Source organism: Camellia sinensis, chromosome 6 (genome assembly GCF_055761805.1).
Source record: "Camellia sinensis isolate YWXY chromosome 6, ASM5576180v1, whole genome shotgun sequence".
Classification (NCBI taxonomy): domain Eukaryota; kingdom Viridiplantae; phylum Streptophyta; class Magnoliopsida; order Ericales; family Theaceae; genus Camellia; species Camellia sinensis.
In genome coordinates, this window is record NC_138966.1 from 205,354,936 (window position 1) to 205,370,530 (window position 15,595).

Consider the following 15,595-nt stretch of genomic DNA (forward strand, 5'->3'; position numbering starts at 1 on the left):
ATGATTTGAATCAATGTTAAATTTAGGTAAACATTCCATATTAATTAATTTACGCAAAGATCCATAATTAACATGTCCTAGTCTACCATGCCATAAATTTGAAGACTCAAGCAAGTAAGAAGAAGATGTAGTATTATTAATAACTGAGGATACAACGGTCATTACATTTAACTTGAAAAGGCCATCAGACATGTAACCTTTTCCTACATACATCCCATTCTTAGTAAGTACAAATTTATCACTCTCAAATACTAGCCTAAACCCATTCTTACTCAACAAAGATCCGGAAACAAGATTCTTGCGAATGTCCGGTACATGCAGCACATTGTTGAGAGTGAGTTCCTTTCCAGATGTCATCTTGAGTACAATCTTTCATTGTCCTTCAACTTTGGAAGTTGAGGAGTTGCCCATAAAGAGTTGTTCACCATTATCCACTGTAGAATAAGATGTGAACATCTTTTTGTCGGCACAGATATGGCAAGTAGCACCAGTGTCCACCCACCATTCTTTAGGATTTCCGACAAGATTTGCCTCGGAAACAACTGCAGAAAGATTGATGTCATCGACACCATTGGAAATATTGTCCACTTCGGTCATATGGGCTTGAGCAGGCTTCTTGCTTGTTCTTCTTTTGCTTTGCCTTTGCTACGGCAATCTTTGGCCCGATGTCCCTCTTTGTCACAGATGTAACATTTGCCATTAAACTTGTACTTTTTATTTTCCCCCCCTTTAGAGCCGTGTGATGAACTTTCTCCAAAAGACTTTCATTTCTTGGTTTTTGAAGCATGTTCCACCACATTTGCCTTAAACTCCATAGGAAGCTTACCAGCCCGCTTTTCAGGATTGCGGTTGTCCTTCTCAATCCTCAAACGCACAATTAACTCGTCTATAGAAATTTCTTTGCGCTTATGTTTAAGGTAGTTCTTGAATTCCTTCCAGCCTTTTGGTAATTTTTCAATTAAGGCTGCAACTTGAAAGGGTTCACTGAGAGACATACCTTCTGCGTGAATGTCATGCAGGATGAGTTGGAAATCTTGAGCTTGGCTGATCACAGTTTTTGAATCAACCATTACAAAATCCAAGAATCTGCCAACCACAAATTTCTTTGAGCCGGCATCTTCCGTTTTGTACTTTTTCTCCAACGATTCCCAAAGTTCCTTTGCTGTCTTGATTGGACTGTTGACGTTGTATAATGTGCTGTCAAGTCCGTTCAAGACATAATTCCGGCAAAGGAAATCGGCATGTTTCCAAGCATCAACCGCAGTAACCACTTGCCGGTCGGTTTCATCTCTGGCTTTTCTCCATGATTTATTGGCACTGTCACCACAGGAGAGGGGGTTGGCGTCATTGCAGCCACCACAGTAGTACTTGTTTGGGCATTAGTTTCAGTAGCCATCAATTCTAATATATAGAACAAAATTATAATTAGAATTTACACTACACAGAAAATTAAACCAAATTCACAGAATTAAATTCTGTAAAAATAAAAGAAACAAGAATGTAACTTTTATTTTTCAATTAATTTGAAAATAAAATAAAATTTTATTTAAACAAATTAATTCCATACAGAAAATTAATTTCAGTAACAATTCAATAATTAAAATACTGAAAACAGAATTTTAATTAATGAAAACTCAGAAAATAATTTCTAAAAAATCAAAATTAATTTCCTGACAAAATTCCACAAAAATATATTCTAAATTGTTAATGACACCAGTATCGTACTACTAGTTGTCAAAGAAAAGAGACAGTATATTACTACTATCTGTCAAATAGCATATAATCACTATTTATTTTTCCAACCAAAATATTATTTTGTAAATTCACAGAAAGTAATTTTCTTCCGAAATTATTTACGAAGAATGAAAAAAGGGAAACAAACGAAAAATTTTGTAATCAGAATAATTCGAAGTTTGTCTTAAGATTGTTGGAACAATCTTCTGTGTAAATAAAATAACTTGAAATAAATTCAAACAAAATAAATAAATAACATACCAGATTTATTTATCAAACCGAATTAAAATTAAGACCAAGTCGAGTGTGTGACACTCTGTCCTTAAGACAAATTCGCCCCGCTATGGTGCTTACGGTTGAATGGTGTCTATCTCCCAGGATACAATGATCTTCACAAATTTATAGAAGCACTTCAAATAAATTTGTTCGGCGAACCAAACCTGTGATCTATACTCTCTTTTAATTTATTCTAAAACTAGAATGTAGAATAATGCAAACAAAAATAATTTGGACAGCAAAATGAGACAGTTTCAGACTGAATTTTTGGATCCTCTCGGACTGCTAGAAAAGGATTTATATTTATAGGCAAACCAAGTCTCCGAACAGGTGCAACCAAATTAATGAACAGGTGCCTTTAGACAAAGCAGAATAGGTGCAAAAGTTGTATTCAATTAATTCTAGCGGTTGAACCAAAATTCAAAAAATGTCCGTTGGTCAAACGCACAGCTTGGAACTATAGGTTCATTTATTATTTAAATTATTTCAAATATAAATATAAATATAAATATATATATATATATATATATATTAAACTAAATAAATATATATATTAAACTATTGAAATAAATAAATAAATAAAGAGGTACAAACTTTAGGAAACTTATAAGGAACCTAAAATTTAAATTTAGAATTAAATTAAATTCTCACAATTACAAATTTTAGGAAACCACTTAGGAACTCAAAATTTGAATTTTAGAATTAAATTAAATTCCCACAATAATTTTTATTGAAAAAATTCAAAAGAATTTTATCTAAATAAAAATTAATGTTAGACCCGAAAACGACGTCAACTTCCCATTCACTCATAAATGGTTTTGACGTTCCGTCTTCACCGTGTGACTTGCCACGTGGCAAGGAACACGTCACCTCTTCGGACCCATCCCAAAAGACGTTTGGGGCCCACTCAATTTTGGGCTCAAAGTTGGCCCAAAATATGCCTTATATATAAACCAATTTTCCAACACTGATGTGATGAAACTCAATTTGTGTCCAGGTAAGAATTCCATTCACATATAGCATTTCTTAACTGATTCTCATGTCCTGCTTCCGAAGCTTTAGATGGCGAGCTTTTGAACAAGTTTTCAAATTTGAACATCCAAAACTAACAATCTAAGCTTCATTTTATCAGACTGTTGCTTTGGTTGGAGAAAGTGGGTGCGGGAAATCAACAGTAATATTTCTGTTGCAAAGATATTATGATCCTAATTCAGGTCAGATTGCCCTAGATGGAGTTGAAATCCACAGGTTCCAGTTAAAATGGTTAAGGCAGCAAATGGGGCTGGTTAGCCAAGAAACCTTCTTATTCAATGAAACCATCCGAACCAACATTTTATATGAAAATGCAGGCAATGAAACAGAGGTAGAAATTATATCAGCAACAAAATTGGCAAATGCTCACGAGTTTATCAGTGGTTTTCAATAGGCTGAATCCCTCCCCTTTCTGCAGTAGTACCTAATTTTTGAGTTATTAGAGGTGGAAAACCTAATCTGAAATGGTAAACCTATAATAAGTTTAAATGGATTGCGTCTTGCGAACCCATTTAAAATTTGATTTAAACAAGTTGGGATACGAGTTCTCCTTGGGTTTGAAGAAAAAACCAGAAACCCACCACCAGCAGTATCTCGAGTGAGCATGGTTCGGTTTTGAAGTAAACCAAGACCAAATCATTACCTACGGTTCCATAAAATTTGAAACCAAACCTACCCACGAAAATCTTGGGACCAAACCGAACCAGAAAAACGTGGTAAGGTTCAGTTTGGAACCACAATTTTCATGAATTTTGTCATCATTCACAACATAATCACAACTTACTCAAAGATCAAGCAATATATCATCATTTTACAAATAAAATTATTTAAAACTAGTTTTATTATTATACAAGAACACACTTGTAAAAGTAAAAGGTTATACTTATGAATATACATGAGGCCACCAGTGCTCTTGATACTGAATCTGAGAAGTTGGTTCATTATGCATTGGATCGAGTAATGGTAGATGGAACAACAGTGGTGGTGGCTCATAGGCTATCCACAATTAAAAATGCAGATTTAATTGCTATGATAAAAAATGGAGTCATTGCAGAGAAAGGAAAGCATGATGCTTTGATCAATGTGAAGGATGGCATTTATGCCTCTTTTGTACCTCTACGCACAATCCTGGGAGATAGAGGCTACTTAACCATAAGCACCGTAGCAGGACGAATCTGTCTTAAAAATAGAGTGTCACACACTTGACTTGATCTTTTTGTTATTCATTCGGTTAGGTAAAATAATTTCGGTACGTTATTTATTTTATTTGTTTGATTTAGTTTCAATTTATTTATTCTACACAAAAGATTGTTTCAATAATCTTAAGACAGATTTGAATTATTCTGTTTACAGGATTTTTCGTTTGTTTCTTTTTCTCTTTCTTTTTCTTACAGAAATTATTTTCTGTGATTTTACAAAATAATATTTTAGTTGGCAAAACTGTTTGACAGATAGTAGTAATATACTGTTTATTTTCTTTGACAATTAGTAGTAATATACTGGTGTCATTAACAATTCAAAATATTTATTTGTGAAATTTTGTCAGAAATTAATTTTGGTTTTCAAAAATTATTTATGAGTGTTCATTAATTAAAATTCTGTTTCAGTATTTTAATTATTGAAGTGTTACAGAAATTTAATTTTTTGTGTGGAATCAATTTGGTTAAATAAAATTTTATTTTATTTCCAAATTAATTAAAAATAAAAGTTGCAATTCTTGTTTCTTTTATTTTTACAGAATTTAATTATAGGGTTTTGGTTAAATTTTCTGTATAGTATAAAATTCTAATCATAATTTTGTTTTATAATTTAGAATGCATAGCTACTGAAACTGGTCAAACTAATACCCAAACAAGTACTAGCGTCGTGGCTGCAATTGCGCCAACCCTTCCTCCTGTTATGACTGTGCCAGTCAATCACGATGAGAAGCCAGAAAAGTTCTTAGGAACTGATTTTAAAAGATGGCAACAGAAAATGTTCTATCTTACAACTCTAAACCTGGCATGCTTTCTCCGCGAGGATGCTCCTATTCTGAAAGATGATGAAACTGACCGGCAAGTGGTTACTACGGTCAATGCCTGGAAACATGATGATTTCCTTTCCCGGAACTACATTTTGAACGGACTTGACAACACATTATACAATGTCTACAGTCCTATCAAGACAACACTATGGAGAAAAAGTACAAAACAGAAGATACTGGCTCAAAGAAATTTGTGGTTAGCAAATTCCTGAATTTTGTGATGGTTGATTCTAAAACTGTGATTAGCCAAGTTCAAGATCTCCAACTCATTCTACATAACATTCACGCAGAAGGAATGTCTCTTAGCGAATCCTTCCAAGTTGCAGCCTTAATTGAAAAATTACCACAAGGTTGGAAGGAATTCAAGAACTACCTCAAACACAAGCGCAAAGAAATGTCTTTAGAGAAATTGATTGTACGTTTGAGGATTGAAGAGGACAACCACAATTATGAAAAACGGGTTGGTAAGCATCCAATGGAGTCTAAGGCAAATTTGGTGGAACATGCTCCAAAAACAAAGAAACGGAAGTTTTCTAAAGAAAGTTCATCACAAGGCTTTAAATGGGAGGAAACTAAAAGTTACAAGTTTAATGGCACGTGTTAGATCTGTGACAAAGAAGGACATCGGGCCAAAGATTGTTGTAACAAAGACAAAAGCAAAAGAAGAACAAGTAAGAAGCCTGCTCAAGCCCATATGACCGAAGTGGATAATATTTCCAATGGTGTAGATGACATAAATCTTTCTGTAGTTGTTTCTGAGGCAAACCTTGTCGAAAATCCTAAAGAATGGTAGGTGGACACTGGTGCTACTCGCCACATCTGTGCTGACAAAAAGATGTTCACATCTTATTCAATGGTGGACAATGATGAACAACTTTTTATGGGTAACTCTTCGACTTCTAAAGTTGAAGGACAAGGAAAGATTATTTTGAAGATGACATCTGGAAAGGAACTCACTCTCAACAATGTGTTGCATGTACCGGGCATTCACAAGAATCTTGTTTCCGGATCTTTGTTGAGTAAAAATGGGTTTAGGCTAGTTTTTGAAAGTGACAAGTTTGTACTTACCAAAAACGGGATATATGTAGGAAAAGGTTACATGTCTGATGGCCTTTTCAAAATGAATGTAATGACTGTTATACCCTCTGTTATTAATAAAAATACATCTTCTTCTTACTTGCTTGAGTCTTCGAATTTGTGGCATCGTAGACTGGGACATATTAATTATAAATCTTCGCATAGATTAATTAATATGGAATGTTTACCTAAATTTGACATTGATTCAAATCATAAATGTGAAATATGCATTGAGGCAAAATTATCCAAAACTCATTTTCATTCAATTGAAAAAAGTTCGAAACCACTTGAATTAATTCATAGTGACATTTGTGATTTTAAAACAATTCAAACAAAAGGTGAGAAAAAATATTTTATCACGTTTATAGATGACTTAAATATAGTTATGTTTATTTAATTCGAACCAAGGATGAAGCTTTGGAAACTTTTATTTAATATAAGAGTGAAGTTGAAAATCAACTTGGTAAGAAAATTAAGAAACTTAGAAGTGATAGAGGTGGTGAATATGAATCACCTTTTGGTGAGTTTTGTAAAGAACATGGAATAATTCATCAAACCACCGTTCCTTACTCACCTCAGCAAAATGGAATTACTGAAAGGAAAAATAAGATTTTAAAAGAAATGATGAATGTCATGTTAATAAGTTCTGAATTACCTCAGAACTTGTGGGGAGAATCAATACTTTCTGCTAATTATATACTTAATAAAGTAACCCGAAAGAAATTGAATCAAACACCTTATGAAATGTGGCATGGGAGAGTACCATCCTACAAATACTTAAAAGTGTGGGGGTGTTTGGCTAAAGTAGCTATTCCTAGTCCTAAAAAGACTAAGATAGGTCCTAAAACAGTTGATTGCATTTTCATTGGTTATGCCAAAAATAGTAGTGCATATCGGTTTTTGATTTATAAATCAGAACATTTCGAAATGCATGTAAATACTATTATTGAATCTCGGAATGCATCTTTCTTTGAACATGTATTTCCAAATAAGACTGAACAAGAGACTAGTAATAATAAAAGATTTTATGATGCTATTACTAGTCAAGATCAAGAACGTGATCAAAAACAAGAGCAAGAGATAGATCAAAATGAGGAAGAGGAACTTAGACGTAGTAAACGTGCTAGAACCTCAAAATCTTTTGGTCCAGATTTTCTAACGTTTTTGTTAGAAAATGAGCCCTTAACTTTTAAAGAAGCCATGTCCAGTTTCGAGGCTGCTTTATGGAAAGAAGCTGTCAATAGTGAAGTTGAATCCATCCTACAAAATCACACTTGGGAATTGGTGGATCTGCCACTAGGTTATAAACCTCTTGGGTACAAGTGGATTTTCAAAAGAAAAATGAAAGCGGATGGATTAATTGACAAATACAAGGCAAGACTTGTGGTCAAAGGGTATAGATAAAGAGAAGGTCTTGATTATTTTGACACATACTAGCCGGTTACTAAAATAACATCCATTAGAATGCTAATTGCTATTGCATCTTTGTAGAATCTAGAAATTCATCAAATAGATGTGAAAATCGCTTTCTTAAATGGTGAGTTAGATAAAGAAATTTACATGGAACAACCAGAAGGATTTTCTATTCCAGGAAAAGAAAAGAAAGTGTGTAAATTGGTTAAATCATTATATGGTTTAAAATAAGCGCCAAAGCAATGGCACAAGAAATTTGACAAGGCAATGATATCAAATGGATTTAAAATTAATGAGTGTGACAAATGTGTTTTTATTAAAAACATAGACAAAAAATATGTTATAGTATGTCTTTATGTGAATGATATGCTCATCATAGGTAGTAATAATGACATGATTAAAACTACCAAGAAAATGTTTAATAAACATTTTGACATGAAGGACATGGGCATTGCTGATGTAATTCTTGGTATAAAAATTACCAAAATATCAGAAGGTTATGCTTTGTCACAACCTCATTACATTGAGAAAATACTTGACAAATTCAGCAAAGATGATGATCATCTTGCTAGAACACTTGTGGATGTTAATTTGTTTCTTTCTAAGAATGCACAGGAAATATTTTTCAATTAGAGTATGCCAAAATTATTGGAAGCTTAATGTACTTGATGAATTGCACTCGCTCGGATATAGCTTCTGTAGTAAGTAAATTAAGTAGATATACGAGTAACCTAAGAGTAGAACACTGGAAAACAATTATAAAAGTTCTAAGATATCTCTGATTTACTCATAACATTGGGCTAAATTATACTAGATATCCAACAGTACTTGAAAGGTATTGTGATGCAAATTGGATATTGGATACTAAAGACTTAAAGTCCACCTGTGGGGATGTCTTTACTCTTAGTAGTGCGGCTGTATCTTGGAAATCTTCCAGACAGACTTGCATTGCTAGGTCTAATCAGAATTCATAGCTTTAGACAAAGCAGGGGAAAAGGCAGAATGGCTTCGCCACTTCCTTGAAGATATTCCAATGTGGCCAAAACCGGTGCCTGCTAGATGCATACATTGCGATAGTTAATCAGCAATAGGTAGAGCACAAAGTCATATGTATAACGGTAAATCACGACACATTCATCGTCGACATAACACTATGAGACAACTACTCTCTAATGGAATTATTTCCATTGAATATGTGAAGTCTAAAGACAACATAGTAGATCCACTAACCAAAGGGTTAGCAAAAGAGCTAGTTGAGAATTCATCAAGGGAAATGGGCTTAAGCCTGTTAAATAAGAGTTACCATAATGACAACCCAACCTAGTTGACTGCAGATCCCAAGATCTAGGTTCAAAGGGACAACCGAGTTGTGTATGACTCATAAGGATCACTGGTGAGTCAAACTCCTACCCATTTCTATGATGAAATAGTGATGTCTGCAGCGCTTTACGTTAAGTAATACTTTTAATAATTCTTATATCTAGGTATACCTAGTGAAGTATGGCAGGATACTCTTCATAAGAATCACCTATATGAGTGTGAACTGGGCCGGTTCTATGAGATTTGTGAAGGGCTAGAAGCACTCATGAAAGACCAGGTTGTTCAAGACCAAAATGAACATAATAGTGAGAATTAAACTGTGTCTGGTAATATGCTGTGTGAGTTCTATTGTCTTGGTTTATACAAATGGCTGAACAGTTCAAGACATCATGTTCACTGGTTAGCTAGTAAATCTGATAGTGTCTCACAAAAGAAGGTTCAAAGCCAAAAGCTACCTATCCTTTGCAGAATATTAAATTCCATTCATATGGGGGATTGTTGGAAAATTTGGTTTTTATAGGCTTTTTTTGGGCCTTCTTTGAGCCCAAAATAGAGAGGGTCCCACACGTCTTTTGGGGTGAGTCCAAAGAGGTGACGCGTTCCTTGTCGCATGGCAAGTCACATGGTGAAGACGGTTTGTCAAAATCATTTATGAGTGAATGGGAACTTGACGTCGTTTTTGAGTTCGTTGAATGGATATTTAAAGAATTAAATGTGGGTTTTCTTATAAGGCTTGTCCCATATTGAACTTGAAGAGAACTTATATGTGTATATAAGTTCAAGGTGACAACACTTGGGTTAGGCCTTAAGGGGCACCCCAAGTTTATAGAAGGGAGGAGTTATAGACAAATTGAACCTTAGCCCAAACCACCACACACACGCGCGCCGCCACCGCCCGACCAGCCGAGCCGAGCCATGCCGTGCCGGGCGCGGGTATGAGTTGTGGGTCGGGTCGATTCTTATATTAATTTTTTGGACAAAATTTATTTGAATTTTTTCCAAAAATTCTTAATGAAATTGAATTCAAATTTTGTGCCAAAATTGAATTTAATTTTCTATCCAGAACTGTACCCGATTTTCAGTCCATTTTCCAACAGTTCAACAGGTTCAAACTGTCTAACAGATTGGGAAAACTGCCTAGCAGTTTCAAGCAGTTTTAAAATTGCCAAATTGTTTGAAGATTTGTTCAAAATTTGAATTGAATCTGTTCAAAACTATTTCATATCTGTTCAATTTTTTATAGCACCTGTTCGGACAAGATTTTTTGCCTATAAAAACCAGTTTAATTCCAGTAGTTTGGTGATCCGAAAAACAGTCTGAAAATTACTTTTTTGCTGTCTAATTTTCTGCTCTATTGCATATATTCTTCATATTAGTTTTTAGGAAAATTAAAGAGAGTATAGAACACAAGTTCTAGTTCGCCGAACAAATAGTTTGGAGTGCTACTACAATTTGTGAAGATCATTGTATCCTGGGAGATAGACGCCACATGTTCGTAAGCACCGAAGCGGGGCGAATCTGTCTTAAGGACAGAGTGTCACACACTCGACTTGATCTTTTAATTTTCATTCAGTTCGATAAAATAAATTTTATAAGTTATTTATTTTATATGTTTGATTTAGTTTCAATTTATTTTTTTGTACACAGAAGATTGTTCCAACAGCTACTTCCCCATTAGCATAAGATGGGTTCGTTGTTGTCCTCTTTCTCTTTATCATGAGCTCCTTTTCTGCTCAATTATTACTTGATTGCAATTACTAAGAACATTTCTATTTTCACTTTAGTATATCTTTTTTCCTTTTAAGAGTTGTGATTGTCATGTGTAAGTTTTCTTTCAGAACAAAGGTTCAAAATTCATGAAAATAAAGGGTTTTGCCTAGCTTGTCTGTGAGCTGAAGAACACATAAGATGTTACCACTTAAAAAGCTAGCATTGCATTAAAGTATATGGAACCCATAATTTACATCATTTATACATTAGGATTGCTATATATATGAATGAATGAATTTCACAATTTTTTTTCACCTCTTACATTTATGAATTTCGCATTACATTATGTGTACATATAGGACCTGTCATGGAACAAGTTGCAACAGAGTTCTATGAGCTCTTGGATCAATGGAAGTCAAGTATAGGTCGAGTATTTTATTGTTGGGTTTGTGTCTTATATTTCTCTGGGATACATATAGTTATGGGTGTTTTACATGCATTTTAATTAGGTTGTGGAGTCCGAAATTCACTAAGAATATAATATTTGTAGGTTTTATTAATTATATGAGATTACAATTACTACGATTTATTTATAAATAGAGAAGTTGTGAGAATTTTAGAGGTGTGAGATTGAGAGGGCTATAGGGATGTAACATGTAAGAGACAGAAAAAAATATCTAGTGTGTGGCTTCAAGGCTAAAAAAATCCCAACATTTAGTCTGAAGAATGAGCGTCATTTTGATGGACGAGCTCAAAATGATTTGAATTTGATAGTTTGACCTGAAATTGCCCAGAGAGCCAAACGATCAAATTCCATAATAAAAGGCGCTTAGATTGTCATTTTTATTATTATTTCAAAGTTTTAATTTAGTTATATTGTTAAAGCTATTCTGGTCAGATTGTTGTGAACCTCTAAAACAGTTGTTTCCTAGACTGTTTTCAATCTCATGTCAAAAGGATGCCGTGGTGAACGAAATATTCTGTAGGGGTGAAGAAGCAAATGGTAGTGGTTGGAAACTGGATTTTAGGAGAAATCTCTTTCAGTGGGAACATGCGGTCTGGAATAACCTTGTGCAGAGTGTGAGTATGAGCTCTATCTCGAGGGGATCAGAGGATTGTTTAATTTGGAAAGGGGAAAACCATGGAATTTTTTCAGTCAAGTCTTTATGCTATTTGATTGAGAAGGGCAAGGGTCAAGGAAATGGACAAGTTAAGAGCTTTATTGGGACGGTATGGAGAATTTTTGTACCCTCAAAGACTCAACTGTTCTGTTGGCACGCAGTCTTGGAAAGAATTCTCACAAGAGACTTGTTGATAAGGTGGAGTATTTTATCTCCTTCATCAGACTTACTATGTGTTTTTTGTGGCATTAAGGAGGAAACAGCTTTGCATCTACTACTTCATTGCCACATCTCTTGGAAGGTAAGGTGTCAAATTTTAAATTGGTGGGGAATTCAGTGGGTGTGCCCGGCCCGGGTAACTTTCAAAGTTTAATTGAATGGTGCTTTGGCTCAGGTTTTACCAACTTTGAGAGGCCAATCTGGGAGACCATCTTCTTTGCAATAATGTGGACCCTTTGGAATTCAAGAAACATTGTCATATTCAGAAATATAGAATTGAGGTGGAATGAGGTTGTGGAAATGATTAAACTCAAAACTGCATTTTGGGTAAAATCCAAAATTAGAGATGGTTACTTCACCGACCGTTGATGATTTCTTGCATAGAATTGAGGCTGTCAGATCCTTGAAGGTGAAAAAGTGCTGAAAGAAAACTGTGTTGTCAAGGGCATTATTTATTGGGTCTCTGTTTGTGTCTTTAGTTTTGCTGATTAGGTGTTAATGTTTTAGCTTTGGATTCTTGGGTTTGGCTCCTTGGCAACCCATGTGTGATGGTTTTGTTAGGGTAGGTTGGGTTTGGAGATTGATTCCATTCCTCGTGCTTTCAAAATCACACTTTTTGTATCTCTACCTCATCTAATATAAATTCTCTTTACTGATAAAAAAAAAAAAAAAAAAAAAAAAAAACTATTCTGCTATTCATGGTTTATTCCATGTTTTCCTTCCCTTTAAAGCGTTTTGATATGCTTTCGTAATATTAAAACATCTTCATTTTTTTTTCCTGTGTAAAATAAAAGAAAAAGAGAGAGAAGTTGTTGTGCCGTAACATCTGAAAACTCCGTCCAACGACACCCTGTTATTTTTTATTTTTTTTTTTTTTGACACCATTATTAATTATTTATTATGTAACGTAACTTGACAAATAAATTACATTCACACCCCCTATAATAGACTTAGCTTCGCCTATGTATATGTATATTTTTGGAGTGTGCATAACAACTTTTTGTCAATAATTATAAATTACTAAAAATGAAGAAGGAAATTAAGGCACAAAAGTGCTTTTGGACGTGCATCCCATATTAATACATTCTTACAAAACTAAATAAGTCACTTGAGTTCGATTAGTGTTTGTCTTAATAAAAGTTTGTTTGATATTGATTCATAATTTAAATATAAGTCAAATTTAAACATATTTAAAAAATTATTAAATTTTCAAATCAAGTTTAAATAATCAGTCTATACTAAGTTCAACTCGATTATATTACATTATAAAAAATAAAGTTATTCGAACTCAACTTGATTAAAATTTATTTAAGATTAACACAATAAACAAACAAGACAAGTTAAAACACATTTTAAAACTTAATAAATTTTAAGCTAAATATAAATAATTTTTCATTCGACTCGACTCGACTAATTTTACGTCATAAAAATTTGTCATTAATTTAATTTAATGTGAATGGAGCCGCAATTATGACGCGACTTGCACCACTATCACCTCCAATGCCCCACTTATCAACAACTTTAATTTGGATTTGTTTAAGGATACCTGAGCATAAGATTTGTGGCAGTGGACCTGCGGTTGTCTTACAAATAAAAATAAATAAATAAAAGTTAGTAGTAAATTATGATTGAGGAAATAATGAATCATAAAAATAAAAATATAATAAAGTTTGATCTCGTCATAAAAAACTAATAATACGCCACATAAAATGGCAAGGTCGCAACAAACGTTAAGCCTTTACAGTGAACTCTCCAAAAACGTAGATTTGGTCATTCCCTTGGCCTTTTCTCTCTCACTATCAAACTCAATTAATATGAAATCTCCTATTTATTTTATTTAATTTCATCTGCAGAATTCACAATCTCTCTCTCTACATATGAACTTTTTTTCATCTTCCAGTAGACAATGCAAACTTTAATTACCTATTGCACTACATTTTATTTTTCTGTAGATTGTGACCTATTAATTATGGCCAAATTCGATTATGATCCGCCGATTGAAATTATAAATTATTTTTAAAGAATAACCTTGACCACATTTATTTTTATTATTATTATTTCTGTCGACAGGCATGTTTTGTTTTTATTATTATTATTTCTGTCGACAGGCATGCTAATGTGATATGACAGATGTGTTAGGGACGTGTCATGATGATATGTTAAATATAGGGTCAGAAAGTTAGAAATTGCAGCAATTTAAAAGTTAGTTGCTAGAATCAAGAAACTAAGATCAAATCAAGTACCAAATCTACAAAATGATTCCTATCAAACATAGGATATGGATAATGTTGAGAAAATCATGAGCTTGTTGAGAAAATCGTGGGCTTTGATTATCTCTTTCTCTTATGTAGTTGAATTTATAAATAAGCCAAGAAAGATACAAAGATAATCAACCATTAACCACACTCGTGAGAAGTTATCTGGGAGTAGTTCTAAATTAACCATTTTAGAAGTAGATTAAACTAGTAGTTTTTTTCCCAACCCCCACTTCTCTTCTTTCTGTCGATTGCTGTATTTATTCAATTCTCTGTTCTTGTTTAAAGTTCTTATAACTAGTGGCAAGTAACAATTTATTCGGATTAATACATATTCTATTCGGTTCCATTTCTTCTTTATTTAATTAGCTCCAGGGAAGCCTTTAATCTGTTTAAGGCAGAGAACTCAACTACAAAGCCTGATCTTCTTATGTTTATTCAAAATTTATCTAAGTCTGTCAATCAATCACTGTCGATTGAGCTTAAACCGAATTTTTGCTAACATAAATTAGCACGCCCAGTGAGACCATTTTAACTTGGAGTGATGATGATGAAGAAGCAAACATATTCTTATGAAATCATGCCTTCAACAAGTATGCTTACATCTTGTGCACCTATGGATACAAACTGCCAGTGGAGTAGCAATGTTCCCATGGAAACAAATTATCAGTGGAATGCCTCACATTCTAAAAATTGCCAATGTTATGGTGGTGGTTCTACCGCTTATTGTCAACAAAATGGCATGACCGAGTATGAAATTTATTGGTGCGGAAGTGAAATTTTAGCCCTAAAAGAAGAACTTAATTCTCTCTATAGGTAAAGATTTCAAATAATTTCATCATCTCCGTATTATTTGACACAAAGAGATTTAAATTACTATGATGAAAAAATTCATCAACTTAAAGGCCAAATTTTTCTAATTGATGAAGAAATTATATATTGGAAGCAAAAATTAGAAGGCATAATGGCCAATGAAAAATTAAGATATGAAAATAACGTGGCTCATACGGTTAATACACATATTTTTGAAAAGTCAATCATTCATAAAGAGCCAACGTATGTGGCTTAAAGGGTTAGCGCACCAAGTCATAAAGATAATATGACTTTGGAGAATTTTCATAGGCCATTAATGACTAAAATTAAAAAACAACCCATTCTCTCAAAAAATATTAAGAATTATGATAATAAAAGTTCACTTGGGAGTATGATGTTTTGCCAAACGTGACAAAAAGTAACAAGCCATTAATGGTTAAAAAAGAAGAACAACTTCTTCTCTCGAAAAATGTTAAAAAATTATCATAAAATGATGAAAATTCACTTGGGAGGCATGATTTTAAGCCGAAAATGGCTGAAAATTATGAACTTGGGGGCATGATTTTACGTCAAAGATGGCTGAAAATTATGAACCCACGTTT

The 15,595-nt window shown here is 33.6% G+C and overlaps 1 pseudogene; it reads left to right on the plus strand.

The window, feature by feature from the left end:
* LOC114287472 (ABC transporter B family member 11-like) overlaps positions 1-12,116 on the plus strand; it is a 29,931-nt pseudogene extending 17,815 nt beyond the window's left edge.
* The last annotated feature ends 3,479 nt before the right edge of the window (positions 12,117-15,595 follow it).